This window comes from Manacus vitellinus, unplaced genomic scaffold (genome assembly GCF_001715985.3).
Source record: "Manacus vitellinus isolate BGI_N305 unplaced genomic scaffold, ASM171598v3 scaffold_2_pilon, whole genome shotgun sequence".
NCBI classification, from domain to species: domain Eukaryota; kingdom Metazoa; phylum Chordata; class Aves; order Passeriformes; family Pipridae; genus Manacus; species Manacus vitellinus.
The window spans coordinates 27,841,337-27,860,597 of NW_021940208.1; the positions used below are offsets into that span (position 1 = coordinate 27,841,337).

The window sequence follows — 19,261 nt, forward strand, 5'->3', positions numbered from 1 at the left end:
CCTTCAAACCTGCAGAGAGGCCATAGGTTTGAGATTTTTATCTCCAATTTTTGTCTTAATCTTTCCTCCTTGCACCTTAAGCATTACTCACTTGATATGCTTTAAGAATAACATTTTGAGAGGCAAACACTTCTATGCTGTTCTTATTTCCCTCTTGCATATGTTTGCCTCATTTCAGCCAGCTTTTCAAAAGATAATCATCTACGTCAGAAATTCACTGAATCGTCGTGCTGTTTTCACAGAATCACAGAATGCTGGGGTTGGAAGGGACCTTTAAAGATTATCTAGTTCAACCCCTTGCCAGGGGCAAGGACACCTTCCACTAGACCAGGTTGCTCAAAGCCTCATCCAGCCTGGCCTTTAACACAACTTCTCTGGACAACTTGTGACAGTGTCTCATTATGCTCATCATAAAACAATTCTTCCTTATGTCCAGTCTGAATCTACCCTCTGTCAATTTATAACTGTTGCTCCTTGCCCTGTCACTACAGGTCAGGCTAAAAAGTTTGTCCCCATCTTTCTCACAAAGCCCACCTTATACATACCGAAAGGCTGCAATAATGTCTCTCCATTCAGCCTTCTCCCAGCTGAAAAACCCCAACTCCATCCTTCTGATAATCTCTGTTGCCCTTCCCTGGAGCTGCTCCAATGGGTCCATGTCCCTCCTGTGGGGGGGGAGGGACATAGCTGGATGCAGTACTCCAGGTGAGGTCTCAGAAGGGAAGGGTAAAGGGGCAGAATCACCTCCCTCAACCTTCTGGCCACGCTGCTTTTGATTCAGCCCAGGATGTGTGTTGGTTTTCTGGGCTGCAAGTGCACCTTGTCAGGTCACGCCCAGCTTTTCATCCACCAGTACTTAGATGTGGGAGTATGGTGGTGTCTTTGCTTTTTAAGCCTGCACAGCAAGAGTCCTGAACCAACTGGCTGCCTTTTTTAAAACTATGCCCTTCACCTATTTGTTCAGTATTACCCTTCCCCAAAAGCTACTGTTGTATTAAATCAATGAGGTGCTGAAGGCTGCCTAAATTGGAGAAGGAGCATTAACACTATGAAGAGTACAGGCATTTCTGCTGTACTGAACACCTATTGAGGACATAACATGCTACAGACCTGAGTCATTTAAATGTCTGCAGAAAAAATCTTAGGTAAAGAACCAAACAGAGAATATTGCATCTAAAATCATGCCTTTAAAACCTCTGCAAGGTGAGAGATTGCTTATGCAGTTATAGTGGAGAAGAACATTCACTAAAGCCATAATTAAAAATTAGGTAATACTTCTTAAGCTTCCAATTTTAATGCACTCTGAAATGTAACACATTCATTTAGGTTATTCTGAAAATGTATATGTTTCATGATGTTAAGCATAATTACAATAATAAATACATTAACTTGCAGCTATGCAGGATAAGACAGAAGCTAATATTCCCATGCCATTTGTACATTTTTGTTTTTACAAATCAGCATAGCTTAAATTTTGTATTCTAAAGTATTTGCATGGAGTGGGATTAAGAAGGGAGACTATTCGTCTGGGGAATTTCAAACTAGCAAACTTGGCTATTAAGAGAATATAAATTATCTCCTGATTTGTTGCTAGACTAACAATTCCCACCATGGAGTTTCAAACAGTGATGAAAAACATGACTTAAAGACCAACAAGATCAAAATAAAAAAAGCAAAAAGATTTCTCTTAAGAGTGTTGTGGAAAAGAAGCAGGGTCTGCAAAGGTCCCTCCAGGGAAAGCAGCGTCTGGACCTGCCAGTATTTCTCATTTCGTAATGTCTGGGGAAGTGTTCGCTCTGAAGCCCAAGTCACTCTCATATGAGCACGCACCTGCTCCTGGGAGACACAGGAATTCACTGCTAATGAACTTGACACAGAATTTATGAGTGGTACATAAAAACATCTACAGAATTGGGGTATTCTGGAAACTTTTAGAGCTCCCACGAACTAGGTGTAGAGAAATTCAAGTCTCACCTCTTCCTTATTTCACCATTCAAGTTCCTGTGTCTTTTGCAGAACTAAATCAGGCATTAGAGGTGGGGGGTGGAACACCCCCCACAAAAAAACTAAAACTAAAAAAAAAAAAAGGGGGGGGGGAACAAAAAACAAACAAAACCCAAAACAAAAACAAACAAAAACAAGGGAAAACTGAAGTTAAAGTGGAAGATTAACTAGGACAATAAACAAGGTAAAGCAGAGAGAGGTTGCTTTACATAGTTTCTAATTCATCCTTTAATTTATTCTCCACCCTCCTTTCTTTTTCTTCTTTTCTGTTGTCTAACATTTCATCTCCTGTGAAGTCTCAGTGGTTCGCTGTGACCATAGATACAATGAATTCGTATCAGAATGGCGTGAGAGTGGGTAAAAAACCCCAAACCTATGCTTTTTTCCAAGATGCCATAGACATCAGGCAGTTTTGTGGAGGTTTTACCACGTGTTTGCTCCAGGGGGTTGTGCCCAATTGCACCTTTCCTCTCTCAAACAAGACAGTACTGAGAAAAACGGTGCTCAAAAGCGAAAGGGAAAAAGGTCAGCAGAAGCATCCTGTCACTGTGAAAGGCTTAAAGCACAGCTATATTAGAAATGCAAGAGCCAGCGCCTTTCAGAGAGGCAAAGAAAGAGTTTTACCCTTGTAGTGCTGGTTCCTGGCCCTGCAGAAACACAGGGGACCAGGAGCTCAGAGCTATGAGCGGTGACTGCATCTGTGAGAGCAGCTTTTCTGCTGTGTGTAGAACTTCCTGTGCAGAGTGCGATGCACAGCGCCTCATAATACAAGACAAGCCAGAAGAAAAAAAAGAAAAAAACCAAACAACAAGAAAAAAACCCTCCAAACCCCTTTACCCATCCAATCTCACTGCCCATACAACCTTTCTACTCTTCCCAACCCTAAGGAATGTCCCCCTCGGGCTGAGAGCCTCTATATTAAAGAGTACATAGTACAGAAACTTTTTTTTGCACACGGCAAAGACATCTCTACTCAATGCTGGCTAGTCAGTGAACACAGTCTAAGGGAAAAATCCAATATTCTGGGAGCTACACTGTCATATGAGGAAGAAAAGAGCATCAAATCAGATAAAAAGGTTGAAATGTATCTGCAGTTTCAGTTCTAAAATAATTTTGATGTGGAAAGTACTTGGTTCTCTAAAATCTGATGCTGGGAGAGATCGTATTTAAGTTCTAGCTATGTTATAATAAAGTGCATACCTTCAGAAACCATGCGATCTACTTAAAAAACATTACATTTATGTGGGGTTTTTGTGCACTTGTAAAAAGTTGTTTAACTGAATACCAGAGCTGTCTCAAAACCACAGAGATCCACAAGTGTACTGAAATGAAAAAATTAATAATTAAAAAGATTTTACAACAAAAACTCATCACGTCAAGTAATGTGACAATTATCTGCTCCAAAAGATATTCCTGGAATTGCACGACTTCGATGCCCAATCTGCCCGTTTCTCGCACTCACATAAAAACTCCCACACTTGAAGCTGTGGAAAATGAAACAGTGGACCTCAGTTGTCGCTGTGGTGATATCCTAACTCTCATGGTTACAATTCATGCTTTAAGAGTTCAAGTACTGCTTTCTGTTGAACTAATTAACTTCTGGTCTTTACTCTCAGGTGTTTAAGAAGGGGTTGGGATGGACAGCAAAGCCAAAAACATAGATGCAAGGGTATGCTCTTGGGAAGACAGTTGGTTACTCAATGGTTGCCTGGGGTAGACAGCAGAGTTATCATCTCTGGGTGCATCTGCTCCCCAGCTCGTGGTTTAACTGACAGGAAGCACAGCCGAAGACACCAGGACCCAGCAACGAGTGTTTCCTGCCTGCACAAACAGGTCTGCCCCCCACGCACGCGTGTCCTCCTGCAAGGCTATGGCGTCCCATGAGGGGCAGAAAGTCTGTGACACCTTCTGAAAAAAAAAACAACAAAAAAAAAAAATGAAGTAAATTAAGCCCACGCACAGAAAGTCAGCCAGCAGTAATCATGTCAAGCATACTGAAATGTGGCCCCAGAAGGCCACCAAAGCAGGGTATAAAATACTGGTGGCCCATTTTCATCTGGCATGGCCCAGGACAACAGGCAAGCCAGCTCTGGAGGTTTTAGAGTCTGGTCTTCCTCAAATACACTTGTACACTGCCAAGAAACCAAGTTACTTTACTTAACAGGCAAAATACTTTAAGATTTCCCCCTTAAATCTTCAGAAATTAACCACAACCAGTAGTAAAAAACCCACTGTCAAATACGGCATCAGCATTTTCTAGGACCACCCCTAGAAAAGGGGACAGGTTAAATGATCTACAGAGTTTGTCCAACAGTAACACCTAGAGTAACACACCTATCAGTGTTGAACTGAAATGCTGAAGAAGCATTTTGCACCCACATGGTAAGCACAAAAACCAACTGCTAGACAAAGTAGAACTTCAGTGAAAAGCAGAAACTCCAGCACAGCTATAATTTCTATGGTATCTGTATGTGAAGCAATATGCTATATGCAGCCCCTCTGTAAGTAGTCTTCTGCTCAGTCTTAGGTTTCCCCGTAATATCATCTGTCAGAAAACATCTTCTCCTTAGTCAGCCTAAAAACTATACTTTCAGGTAGGATTAGAAATTATTAAGATGGTTTCATATCCTTCCTCCACCAATGGCCAACTGGTGGTATAAAACTGAGGAAAACTAATTTTGAACCGTTCTCTGCAGGCCAATTAAAGCAACGGAAGACATGTCACTTGTGTGATTAAGTTGGAAAATATATCAACCAGTAGATAGTTAGCAAATTTAATGCTATCATGTACTGCTATAGTCTAGGAGCATTTTCTATATAAACTTAAAAGCAGTAAAAAAGTCTGCATTGGATTTCATGGAGCTTCCCTGAAATGAGGTGCTCCACCCTAACCTGCTCTCCATCCCCAGCTCAGAACTGTTCAGAATAAAAATGCCTTCACATGGTGACTGGCACTGTTAGTAGAGACAAAGTCAGAGATCTGCAATTTCCTGTAAATGACGGAGCTCTAAATTCTCATTTCTAACTTAGAAACCTATTCTGCAAGTAGGTTCCTCTGATAGATCACACTTCGTTTACAGCTTTCACATGCTCCCATCTGAGCTCTATGACCACCTAGGTTATTCCACGGAACTTCAGCTGTCCACTACTTCAAAAGACAAGACTACATCCCTGCATGTCATTGGGTGTTTGACCCCTACGTGCCTTGAAAGTCAGAACGAAAGCCCTAAACTAGGACCCATCAGACACTAAGAGAAAACTCACTTCGGCAGCATTTCTGACATCCACTTAAGACACATGTCCCACCCTTGACAAGTACTCCCAAGTAGCCAACAAATTAAAAAAAACAGATACAAAAAAGTAATGATTGTACATAAGCCTTTCTGAACAAAAAAGCCTTGCAGCATGATCTGAGACTTACTGAGTTTTGCTGGATTGGCAAATGGAGAACTGAAAAAAAAAAAAGTATTTTCCATCTCAGATTCCAACAATCCTATGTAGCCAACAGCATTTTGGAGATCTGCTTCTTACTTTTTAAGTCACATTGGTCATATCTTGCAACGTGTACTGGCAGGATTCAGTGTTTTCCTGGGAAAACCAGGGTGGTAGATGCTGTAACTGGTCCAGAAACAGTTTACTCTCAAGTTGGATATTCATTTTAACCCTGAAAGTTCATCTGTGTCCTGCTACAGAACAATAGATTTCATCACAGCAAACATTTCAAAATTATTATATTTATTTTCATGGTGTATTACTACTGTACTAGCCCTAAGCATAACACATACAAAAAGTTATATTAACAAGCATAATGATATCTATTACATTGATTATACATTATTAAATTAGCCAGAAATTTATTCCTCAGGACTGCTGCTGCATGGCACTAGCAAGGCACCCGCATGCTCCAAACAGCCTGCCCCTGCATTTATTCTTCTGACTCAATTACAGCTAATGCGGGAGGAGTGGTCTCCACAAAACTGCTTTTCCTGCAGAACAGCTATGAGCTGACTTGTCTCATGTCTCTGCAACTAGTAGCCTCACTGCCTCGCTAACAGTGTGCTGTCTGGGGACGTAGGAGGGACCACACCTCACCAAAGAACTATGAAAAGAGAAGAGCATAACCGAAACCGAGCTCATCGACAACCACCATAGAGGCTCCCCACACAGCAAGAAACAAACTGCCTTGATGGGTTTCTATTTGTTTTAACCAGCTACAACAGAGGGGAACATTATTTTTAATTCTACTATGTCCCTTTAATAAACACCCCAAAGAAGACATTTTCCAGATAACTGAGGAATTTTTTACAGTGTTGACTTACTAAGCAGAGCACAATAACCAGCTATTCTGTTTGCACTACAAGGCAGTACAGTGCAATGAGTTAATAATTTATCACAGCATTGCTCACAGCAACTGACCATAATCAACTTGTAAAAATCTTCCTCATTCTCACATTTTTTGTCTCAACTAGAATATAGCATCCTTAGAACTTCAGGTCTATCTGAACACTTTCTAGCTGAGGTCAGAGTTTTAATCTTCCCGAACACCTACTTTCCTCTTGGATTGTTTAAGGCTCGGAGCAAAGGTCATCATTTCATTTCAATAACCTGATTTGGCAGACAGGAATAACTAGAATATTTTTAAACAAAGTAAGAAGTTAACATTCTTTCAAAACTGCAGCAGTGCAGTTCTCATCCCTGCGTTTCCTTCCCCTTCTCCTTCCAGAAGGAAAAGGAACAAAAAAAAAGCCCAAGCTTCTCCCTCCACCAAAAGCTTTTATTTGCACATGATCAACAAATAACAACCAAACATCTTTTCCTCCCATTTTACATTACTGAGACTTATGCCTCTACATAATTTTGGGCAATATCTAATTTATTAGTTAACACACTCTTCCTCTCGTTCAGAAGCATATAGCTGTGGTTTTCAGACAATTCATCTGGAAAACAAGCTTTTAACAGAGTTTTGATGTGGAGTGTAGAAAAGAGTTAGTTAACCACCATAATTATCACTTTGTTGAAGGTTTGGCCATGGAAAATGGTCCTCTTCATTATCACCCTTATTTCTCAACCCCAGCTCTTACAACCTCCACAGATCCTCCACTCCAAAAATCAATCCCTAACCTGGTTCAGCCAACCAGCCTAGCAACTTACTGTGGTGTGGACATCTGACCTGCCAACTTGGCTCATCTCGGCTGAACAAGATAAGGAAGGGGTTGTTCACACAGTTTGGACTGCAGATTTGAGGGGAGGACAATAAAATACTAGGAAACAACCTATGCTGTCAGTGAGGAAAAACAAGGGTGGTACTTAAGTAGCACCAAGGTAGCTGGATAAGTGCTCCTGCCAAGGAATGATCATGCCTACCTCTGACTGTTTCACTATTTCACTAAAGGCACATTTTAAATTAGATTAGACCAGTGCAAGTTTATATGCTCACAAAAACGTATGTCTAGAATTTAAATTGCAACTTTACCTCAACTACTGCAGCTTACTCTTGAGTCTTACCTAAGGGCAAGCTAAGGGCCTGGGCAGATGCTAAATGAGCTGTTTAAGGATTTACAACCCATCACCTCCAGGACAGTTCATTATCCAAGTAAAACCTGCTTGGCCCAAAACTCCCTTCTGTGCTTCAGGGCACATCCACGTAAAGCATCCCTAATGGGATGTGCCACCAAGCCACCATGGAGGTTACAGACGCTGCCTGCACTTAGGAGCGAAAAAGGGCAGCTGGTGTGAGGCTGAGGAACCTTCAGTGTGCACATAAGCTCTGTAAACACACGGTGTGTGAAGATACCAGAGACAGCATCGAGGCACTAGCATCATTCTCCCATCTAGCTGGTAAATACCAGGCTTGTTCATGACAGACAGTGTAACAGGTTCTCCCAAGCCAGTCTCTGTCAGAAAGCAAGCTGCTTTCTTCCCACAGGGGAGATTTCACCCCATCTAGAGATCCCCATATAAGGTAGTAAAAATTAACCCACAAAACTTCCCATTAATTTTTTTATTTCTTTTTTTTCCCTGCCATGTTGCAGCACGTATGGATCAGTGATTCTGGGTTTTTTCTCTCAGGGCATTATTTTACTTAGCTGGCTATTTGCTAGTAATGTAGTAATAACTATAGTAATAACTTCTAAAATCTCTCCCCTCAAATGCACACATTTTAAATTACCATATATCAATAAATGCCATCACAGCTTTTCTGTTTATGAAGTCTGGAAGTACAAATTAACAAAATGCTTCCTAAGTCCACCTGAACACAAGGCACCTGTAAGAGAAGCTCTAAACATTACAAATATCAGAATCTGGATACAAAATGTACCCTTTCTAACCATGTGGCTACAAAAGTATTAAACCTTTTCTGCAAATATCCCTATTATTGTGAAACAAAACATCTGCAAGTCCAAGTTCTTATCTCGTAGTTTGGCAAAAGTTTTCCAACATTCTTCTTAGTTTCTTCTCAGGAAATCCCTCCATGGTCCATTTTTAAATGGTCTAAATTAATGGCTTTCTATATAAGAATCACAGAATCATAAAGTAGTTTTGGTTGGAAGGGGCCCTTAAAGGTCATCTAGTCTACCTCCCCTACATTGACCAGACACCCCCAACTAGATCAGGTTGCTCAGATTACAGCCCTTTCAGACAAATTAAAATTGTATTTCACTTAGTTGCTTCAAAAGCAACTTATTTCTCTGTTGCTTTTAACTGATACTAAAAGAAATATTTTTTCCACAGAAAAGGACCAGTACTTTTTAAAATGCCACAAGCTATCCTCAGCAGTCAAACTTCAGACTATTTCTCAACACAGAAAGTTTCATTTTCATTCATATGCCTAAACCACTACTTTGTAAAGAAAAAAAAAACCGAATAGGCACTTCCTCTCTACAGTTCCTTCTTTTCTCTTTTTGAAATAAATAAAAGTTGGTCGGTTTTTTTTAAAAAAAAAACCAAACAGCAGTAGCACTCTCAGTAGCACATCACCAAGACACCTGGAGTCCTTTCCTGGGCTCACAGAGCCCTCAACAAGCTGGCTCAGAGGCACTGCGAGACAGGGAAGCGAATGTGTGCAGTCTGCCACCCTTTGCCCTCCATGGCACATAAGCTTCATAATTATTTTCTTGACAGCTAATACTCTCACTTGTATGCTTAGTTTACAGGTGTCGTGACAAAGCTTGAATAGCTACAAAGAGTAAGTAAGTTTAAAGAGACTCTGGAGAGGGAGGAGAATAACAGCACAGAACAGCAAAGTACCAAGGGAATGGGAGTGGATAATGTAAACACCACCTCCAAGGGCAATGTCAGGCAAATTCTGTCTTCAGCAGACAATGTGCAAGCCCTGGTGCCTTCAAGACACAGTCATCATGAAAGTGCTTCCTAAGAGGATCATCTTCTGGTTGGAAAGATAGCCTCCACTAAAAACAAACCATGTCATTGCATCTTTGGGACACTGTTCTCATTAGCTCCAAAATTATGTAGTGCAGCACATGTAGCACGTACAAAGAGGAGAAAACTAACAGTATCCTTGTCAACTTGCTTTTAACTTGAAATTGAGTCTGGTTGAAAGAGCAAGTTAAACATTAATTTTCTAACAGTAGTCAGCTCTGGGTATCACAAATTGTAACTGTAGTTTCACAATCGTATTTTTCTGCTTCTTTCCCTAGCTGCAACATAAAACTGGATAAACATCAAGTCAGCCAGGAAGTGGAGAACAGCAGAAGTGACTTGATATGAAGATTACAAAAGCAAGGTAGTTTTCTTCTAACCTGTCAGCTTTATTAACTCTGTCAAAAGATCTCATGAAGAACACAAGTAACTTTACAGGAAGATGTAGCATGACAAAACAATATATGCAGTCACAACATATAAACGTGTTTCTTTCAACAGCAGATAACAATTTGAATCAACCAAGCTCACCCCTTTCTTCCAATCCTAAACCTCAGTGTTGTGTAGGATGACATTTACACTGAGCCCCCCTATGAAGTCAAACCACAACCACGCAAGAAAGTGAAGCAAATGTGGAAAGAGCTCACAATTGAAGCAATGAGACCATTAGTACACTAATGGTAACATTCAAGAAGTGCAGAACATTCCCCTCAAAATAAAAAATGTACTTGGTATATTCACACAGAAATGTTGACGATGAGTTAAATATAGGGTGTTCTAGAAATAGACTAAAATGTCTAATTATAGAAGCAAACAGTGACATTCAATCCATCTAAAACCAACTCTTTCCCACAGTTTCCAACCTATGCATCTAGTATTCCTAATCCTAGCAAATTATCTTAACCATAATATCCTTTCCCCCAATACAGAGAGAAATATTTTTTACATGCAAATTTAAGAATTGGAGGTTCTTTCCAGGCTAACAAAACTACTATCAGTTTCACATTCAAGCCTGAACATAGTAGAAGTCACACGTGACCCAAGATGAGTGATCTCTTTAAGGACAAATAAATGACCTGAGCTCGAGCCCTCTGAAGATAGCTGGTTGGTAGTTAAGGCCCAAAGCACATCAAGGTAAGAATGCATAAAGTTTAGACCCTATCTAATGGGATCCTTTCACAAACACTGATGGAGTGGGAAGCTTTGCCACAGGACTGGCCCATATTGAAGAATAAATCGTTTTTATCTCTACACAATTAATCACATTGGATCAGGAAAGTGAAAATGTCTAGAGCCCTTCACATGGCTGCTGCGGACTTATGATAAGAAAAAGACTTAAAACTGCAGTATGTATAGTCTCTGTCAACTAATTTATCTGTGGAGAAACATTTAAGTAAGATTTAAGAAAGCAAATAATCTCTAAAAACACATCAGTGGCATTAAAATGATAAGCACAGTAAATCACTGGCATATGGTAGCAAAGTTTCAGCACTTATGGTGCAGATTGTAACCAAGGCTGGAAAGGTGAACTCCACCTCCTGCCACTCCCGTGCTGAATCACCCCAGAGGGGGAAAGTCCTTGCTCCTCCTCACACACCCAACAAACTCCAGCAAGTTACCAAAACTATCAGTGAAAACAATGAAGTCTACAAGTGAAAGCTGAAAAATTTTTGCTAACACTTGTAAGAAGTGAAAGATGTTTTGGAGATCAAAGCTTCTCCTCTGATACAGAGGGAAATCCTCCATTTTTCTTAAATAGTCTTTCCTATCAGCTCACCAAACACAGTCCTACTGTAGTTCCCTCCCTTGGATATGGCTGTGCTGAAAGAGAGAAAAGGGTACTCTTATACACCTCATGTATTTGGGGTTTCTAATACATAAAGGGTCCAAAGAGTAACGCACACAACTGAAGTACGAGTTTGCAGCAATACTGAAATATCAGGCTATACCAGGCCAACAACATTCTTTATATCTGGACGTTTACTTCTTTATTTTTCTCATCTAAGTGCCAAGACCGCGGACTTGACAATTCTAATATTCAACAAATGAAAAAAGAGTGCATTAGAAAACAGACACTTCCATAAAAGCATGGATTGGAAATAATGTTCAAGCTAACTGCCATCTAAAGATACCATCACTCCCACGGCTCATCTCTCAACAACCACAAACTCAATCCAAACTGAAAGACTCCTGCCTTAGGGTGTGCGAGGAGGAAATACTATTTCTTTATTTTGGGGGGTTTTTTTTGGGAGACAAACACAGGCATACCAATTAAAAAAAAATAACAACGTTTCTCTGTAACTTCAAACCCACTTCTCTGCCTGCTAGAAGATCTGTCCAAGCTGTCATCTGTAAGTCCTGGAGGACTTTCAAATCACTTTTTTCTAGCTCCACCACTGTACTGCAGATGCTTCTGCACAGCAGCAAGAGAGCCCGAACATGGCAGCTTTTGCCTTCAAAGAGGAACTACTTCTCCGTGAAGCCCTGATCAAGAGAAAGTAGCAGCAGCTATTTACCCATTAGCACACAAAGACGTCTGCCCAAGATAAGCATCTGCAGCTTGAGAGCTGACTTAAAAACTCAAGTTTTTAAGGTTGAATGTCTCAACAGGGTCCAATGCAGAAGAAAGAAGGGGAGAAAAGAGATAAAGAAAGGGAGGGTCATATTCTGCCAGTTCCAAGCATGGAACCCTAAGATCTGAAAATAAATGTCATGATGAGAAAAAGAAAGATGCAAATACGTTTAAGAATTTTTCAGGAAAAAACTTCTATCACTAACTCGGAACACTTTTTTCCAAGTGGTTCCTCTGTAGTTTTACCAGTTCCTCTGTGATTTTTCAACCTGAAACAACGCACCAAATACATCTCCCAAACCCTTGCAAAACTTGTCACTTTTAGAAAGAAAAATTTAAAATAAAAAGATGGTGGAAACACACTGTACTGTAAGATGCAGAAGGCAGATATGGGTGAACACCGGAAAGGCTGAAGACAAGAGACAGCCTCACCCAAAACATGATCATTTACTTCATGGTTGCCTCCCTCTCTACCTCCCCTGCAACCAATCACAGTATTAAGCAAGACTCCATTATACTTCTCAGATACAGGCTCCATACAGTAAATGACCCTGGAAAGTATTCCCCTGTGCACAACAGTTCGAGTGCCCTGTCATTTAATTTTCAGTAAGAAGATATCGAATTTGATTTTTCAAGTGAAAGACTGAAATACAGGGTCCAAAGCTATATACTCAGACAAAACTTTTAAAGAAGAACATTTCTGTTCGACAAAGAAGGTGGAAACACCAATTCTTTTTCAAAATACTGTGCTAGAGTTCAGAAGTACATAATTAGGAGAATAAAGGTGGTTTTCATCCACGGAAAGTTTAAGAAGCAATTTGACACACCGCAATTACCTCCAGGATTTTCTTCTCCCGTTAAAAGTACCACTAAGCCCATTTTATAATTGGTCTGCCATGTACACCATCCCCACTGCTTTCATTTCTTAATCATTTTCAGGAAAAGGTGAGTACCTGCCCACATAACAACCTAACTCCTATTTTAAGACGACTCCGCGGCGGCCGCCGTTGAACGAGTCTGCTTCGGCAGAAACAGAACCTCAGTGTAAGGTCGCGGGCGCAGAGGGTGATCTGTCTCTGCAATGACAAGCCTGCCATTTTAAAGTCGCTCGGGACCACATCGGGCGAACAGCAGTGGAGCAAAGGTGCTCAAAGCCGCAGCGCTGACAGCCAACACTTAGCCCTAATCGCTCTGTACCGTGCTCTGCTCCAAGCCAACCGGGCCCAGGTAATAGCAGCTTCGGAATAAACAAAATTCGTCTGCTGACCAGTCCGCTGAGCGGCGGCTGGAGGGCTCGGGCCGGCAGCCTGCCTGACACCTCCGCACGCTTCAAAGGCGACAAAACTATAAAGCACAGCAGAACTACAAACCAGCTGCCACACTCGTGCAGCACGCTGTTCGGAGCAGCACAGTGGCAGCCGGGGTGCCCTTTGCCCGCAGCAACAGGCTCAGCTTCAGGCAGCTTACCGCGCTGCTGCCCCGAAACGTCCCTTTACTCACGGTCTAGTTTATATTTTGGTTTTTCCCCCCGGTGCTGCGCTTTGCCAGAAGTTCCCTTTTCCCCGCAGTGCTCTTCCGACGGCTGCGGAGCGCTGCCCCGGGCGCGGCCGCACGTCGAGCGGCAGAGCCGCCGCCAGCAGCCCCGGGTCGCCGCGTCCCCCCCGCCCGACTGTCCCTCCCGGGGAGCACGTACGCTCGGCGCGGGGCCCGCGCACCGCCCCGGCCTCCCGCAGCTTCGTGCAGCTAAAATGGCTCCTGTCGAGAGGGAAGTGGTGCCCGAGCCCCGGCCGGTGACTCACCGCGGGGCCGGGCGGCTCGGCTCGGAACGACACGACCACGCGGGCGGCGCCGGCGCTCCGCCGGGCCCGGCCCGCAGTGGCGGCGGCCCCGGCGCTGCCGCCCCGGCCGGCCGTGGGTGGCGGGAAAAAAGGGCACGGCCGCGCCGACAGGGGCCGCGGCGCCTCTGCGGACCCGCCTCGGCTCGGCTCGGGCCCGGCCCGGCGGCTCCCTCGTGTGCGGAGCGTGCCCAGCGCGGCCGGGCCGTCCCGCCCGGCTGCCTGCCGCTGCCCGCACCTCGGATCCTTACGAAACATCCCACTCGCTCCCCTTCATGAGTAATAATTCACAGAATCAATTAGGTTGGAAAAGACCTCTGAGATCATCGAGTCCCACCTTTGACCCAATACCACCATGTCAACTAGACCACAGCACTATGTGACACGTCCAGTCTTTCCTTAAAATACCTCCAGGGATGGTGACTCCACCATGGAGTGGCAGCTCATTCCAATATCTAATCACCCTTTCTGTGAAGAAATTCTTCCCTATGTCCAACCTAAACCTGCCCTGGAGCAGCTTAAGACTATGTCCTTTACTCTCATTCTAAATGAAATAAACAAACACGTTTCTGTGGAACATTTGGTATTTTATACCAATGTCATCTTGCTCACACCAAAGTAGTTATGCTCTGAAAAAAAGCGAAACTCAGGAGGGCCTAAATTGCTCAGGGAAATTTAAAGTGCAGTTCCCAATGGAGCACTGACAGGCAGCCAATGCCAGAGCCAAGGTTCTCAGCATCCCCAGTAAATTTCTGATATGCTTTTCACGTTCTTTAAACAAACCCCTGTGCCTAATAAACAATACCCTGAAAGCCACCCAGCCCACAGCAGTGTAAAGGCTTGGGATGGGCTCTGCATACACACTGGGCACTCCAAAAGGCCTGACGGACATGTAATCTTAAAAACATGGCGAAGAGGGTGAGGACAGAGTTACTTCAACCTTGTTTTGTGGCATGGGGAAGTGCACACTGTTTGCAGGTGGCATGTGCACTGGTTTTCCACAAATTCCCAGAAGGGCAGAGTCCAAAGCAGCATGCCAGCTGTAAGGGAAGGCATGGCACAAGGACCCAAGCACATGCATCAGATGAGAGGGTGTAACTGCAGGCCAAGAAACTGGGAAGCAAGGAAGCAGCAGAGGCAACCTTCCAATGAGCAGGGAAGACCTGAGTAAAAGCCTGAAACTACTTCTAGCAAACACACTGAAATAAATCCAATATGCTTAAGGGCAGCTATCATTAACGCTCCCAGTAATAATTAAACAGTAGTCCCACAAGTAATGTGCTGAGCAAAACTCACTGTTTTATGGACATTAAACATAGCCAGTAGTTGGAGATATTAATTATCAAGAAGAAAGTTTCGGGGTTACTTTCAAGTAATTTAGTCCCTAAGATGCCTGCATGGCACTTTAAGGAAAAATAAGGTCCCAGTTTATTGTTTAAAGAGCAACTACCCACGTACGATTTTATTAGCTGTAGTTTATTATCTTATTTTTGCAGCCTGCTTTAGTGGAAAATCTGGAAAAAGCAGCAGCAGCACATTTTTTATGACTTACTGATTAAAGGTATCAATTACTAAAGTATCTTCACTACAGCTCTTTATCAAAATGTCTTCATTTGTATTTCTCAGGTGAAAAAAAAACACGAGGAGGAAACACTGCATTGTTACTTTAGTCCCTATATATTTTCCCCCTCTTGCAACAGATGTATATTCCTTCTCTCCAACAACTTAAGACTAATCCAGTCTTACACCTAAAAGCATTTTTTCTTGTGCTGCAAAACCCTTTGGAAATCATGGGGCGTGGAGGGAAGAAATCTGACCCAGGTGCACAGCAGTTACAAGGAACTGTAACATTGGCACAGGGAGAGTGCCATTTTAATTATTAAAGGAAGTCTAATAGTTATGTTTTAGAGGGGAAAGAAACAACACAGTCTTATCCAGGCAATCGACTAAATTAAAAAATCATTTAGTAGAGATGTATGAGCACAAGCTATGAAAACATTTTGCTGTTTCTAAGCTAAATATGGAAGCCATATTTTCTTAAAAGCATATGTTAAATGTAAACATATTTAGCAAGAGAGAATGCAGGTAGATGTTCATCCCTGGAACTGCATCAGGTTTCTTGATAATTATAATTTTGGCTTGAAGAATAAGTGACCTTGCCCATTGCTGAGATGAGTATTTCCACAAAACTTAGATCACTGCTTGCCCAAAAGACATAGCTAGACACTGACCAACAGCACAGCTTAAGCCAATTTAAACAGCTTTAGCCCTCTACTCCATCCCAGCCTCATATTCCTCACACTGAGCTACTCCCCTCACTGTTTCCCAGAGCAAATATTTGTGCAGCCGAGCAGCGTGGCAGAGAGTAAAACCCAGCAGCAGAAAAGTTAAGACTGGACAAATAAATAAATAATACATACTACAATTTTCACATTTTCAATGGCTCCAGCTCCCAGAGAAATACATGCCAAATCATACCCCAAGGGGAGCACTGCAGCCAAGCAGGCTTGGGGTAGCAGAGATCTGGATGTAGCTCTCACTTCTGCTGGCCTCAAGCATGACACCAGGCAAGCTGCTTCTCTTTTTACACCCTGGTTTGGTAATCACTGCCTTCCTTTGTAACTGGCTTTGAAACCTATAGGTCTGCAAGGATGGGATGGGATGGGATGGGGTGGGACTGGATGCATCACCAGGAGGCACAGGAGCCAACTACAGCAGCACTCTTGCACAAGGGGCAGCATGAGACTCTGAAGCCATGTGAGGACAGACCAGAATGATGTGCACTGGAGGTTTCCTGCCCCATGTGAAAGACATACATTTTAGTCTCATAAAAACAAGCCAAGAGGGAGGTTTGTGACTGTGCTCAGCTTTCATTTTTGGATGGGCGGTGGGGAGGAGAAAATATTGTTTTGTATTGAAGGGAACAGAAAAATTAAATTTAAAAGCTCCTTGGTTTTTATTTTTCTGTTATATTCTATACAAGTTCACGACATGAGAAGCCCTACCAAGCCCCTGATTATGTGAAACCCCATGGTACCATTCCTAAAGCAGCTTGAGATGCTGTTAACTCCTTTCCAGTATTGCAAGAGGAGATCTCACCACCCTGCTCTCAAGTCAGGCTCATACAATCAACTTGCACAGGCTTGGGACCTCATCAAAGTCTGCCTCAAGACTGGATAAAAATCTGATTTAAGGAACTTCTGGTTTGCATTTGTTTTTGTAGGATCCCAGTATCTCGAGCTTTGCAAAATATTTAATCTCAGGCATCCCTGTAGGAAGGAAATTCTAATAATCCCATTCACAAGCATGGCAGGAAAGAACACCTGAGCAATGGACACACAAAATCACACTGTTTGTGTGTGGAAGGACAACACTTGAACCAGCCTTCACCCAAGTCACCAAGAAACACCAGTAGCAATGCTACCACATTTTAATATCATAAATATAATATACGTCTATCACAGTGTTACTGTCCTGGTATTTTGGGTTTGTGGACCAGCTCCTCCCGCTGTGGTAGGTGCCACATAAAACACAGAGGAACACTATTGTGGGTTTCTAATGCTGCCAGATGCATAATGACCTAAACATTTAGACATGAAGAAATCACATCAGGAAATTATAAGGTAACTTACTCCTATCCCCAAGGGAAGTCTCTGCTAGGACATTAGGTACAGAAAAATTCTTGTAACTGTGTTATTTAACAACTTAATCACGAATTCAGACCATACACTTCTGAAATTTTTAAGACAACTGTTTCCCATCTACAGATTTACATTTCCAGAGATTTTGATAAAAAAGTATCTCAAAGAAGAAATTTAGAACTCAGAGTTCTAGGTACCTGGAGTGCAGCCCATGCAGCTATCAGTTCTTAATTTGCAATTTAAAAGTATGGTTCATTGTTGTTTTAGTGCATGCTGAGTATAGGCTGAAAGTAGAGCACAATGATTTGAGAGAAAGCAGTCTACTTTTTCACTGTGCTGGTCTTCTCAACTTGAGTTGAATTGTAGGAAAGGAAAGGTGGTAGCAAACAAAGTGCATATGAAAAGATCACTACACTTACCAAAAGTTGAGAGGGAAAGTATCCTGGCCATCCTGTGCTTAATTGGAATCCTTCAGATAGTCAATGTCATCTTCTTTCAAATATATAAGGAAGTGTTTCTCAAGTCTGTGGTTGCACAAGCCTTCAGAAATTATGCCTTGGTACCAGAAGGGGCAAAAGAGGTGTCTAAAATTAGATGAATTCACAACCAAGCACGAGGCAACTTTAACCTCATCCATTATATGCTTTGAACCTTGCCTCCACAGTTTCCTAGTGAGGGCAGATTTGGCAAGGTGGCTGCACAGCAACATCCCACGCAGCTAAAACCTCTGACCTTGTACAGCCTTGCACAAACTCTTCTTGGATCATCTCTAAGGTATTCCTAGGTCACATCCCAGTGATGACAAGCCTCCAGGAAAATCTACTTGTATAGTCACTTTTCCTCGCTCTTTCGAGTTCCTTCCTTCCTCCTTTTGTTATAGGTTTGCCTCCCTGAGAAGTAATGCTCCTTGGTATTTCTGAGAATGGTTTAACATGTGGGTATATTCTCCTTTCTACTGACAAGCAACTTTTACAGGGAAAGAACTGCAAAAATCCAGGTAGTAGATACAGCTCTGACACAGGATAATCTCTGATCTACTCTCATCCAGAAGCTGCAAGCTCCAGCTCCTCTCTGATGCTTCTCTGCCAACCCCAACCACACTTTTTCCATCCTCTCCTTGCACCAGTTCTGGTCCATGTGGTACCTGTTAAACCTTCCACTGATCTTATTGCATTAATTAAATTAAATGCATTACTGTGGCAGAAAGCTGACTGGGGTGGGCGGGAAACACTGGCTGCTCTTGAACCAGCTCAGACTGTGATGAGCACTGCCAGCAAAGGACATGGGACCTTCCTCTGTGGGTGGTAGTGAACTACTAGTCTGGGCCACCACTCAGGTAAATTTTCATCCTAAGACTCCCATGATTGCACAATAGTCACAAAAAAAAAAAAAAAAGGCACATTACTTGGGGGATGCTTCAGACAGAGAGGAAGGACAGGGGTGCTGCTTAACCCACAGCTTTCAGATCTGAGCTAGCTCTTGTTCTGCCCTCCCTCTGCAAGCTACTTCCCCATTTATTTTGGAAAGTGCACTGGAAGTCACTTAACATCCTATAAATACCCCTGCCAGTAGGTATGACAGAAGTCACACTGATAAACCCACAGCTCTAAGGCAAGTCATGCAAAGAAATTAAAATAAAGACAGGACAAATTTCTATCCTATATTTCTTCTCTCAGTGAGCTTTAGACTGCACAAAAATCATGAAACAAAAATAATTAACGATGATCTGAAAATATTTGCAAAATACATGCAACGTTACTCATTTTTCTCAGATGACAGACAGGAGAAATCATCATGCCTCACTCAATCTTATCATTAACCACAGTCAG

The 19,261-nt window shown here is 42.4% G+C and overlaps 1 protein-coding gene across 6 annotated transcripts in view; it reads right to left on the reverse strand.

Annotated features, from left to right (window-relative positions):
- Nucleotides 1–19,261, reverse strand: part of ELF1 (E74 like ETS transcription factor 1) — an 81,139-nt gene that overhangs the window by 48,775 nt on the left and 13,103 nt on the right. The window contains exon 2 of one of the 6 annotated variants that reach the window (XM_018071211.1): nt 17,852–17,987. The exons of 3 other annotated variants lie outside the window; for them this stretch is intronic. The gene's annotated coding sequence lies outside the window, so the exon portion shown is untranslated. Of the gene's footprint in view, nt 1–12,792; nt 12,919–13,456; nt 13,559–17,851; nt 17,988–19,261 lie in introns of those variants that run through there. 2 more of the 6 variants (XM_025894952.1, XM_018071213.2) reach the window with 2 other exon arrangements.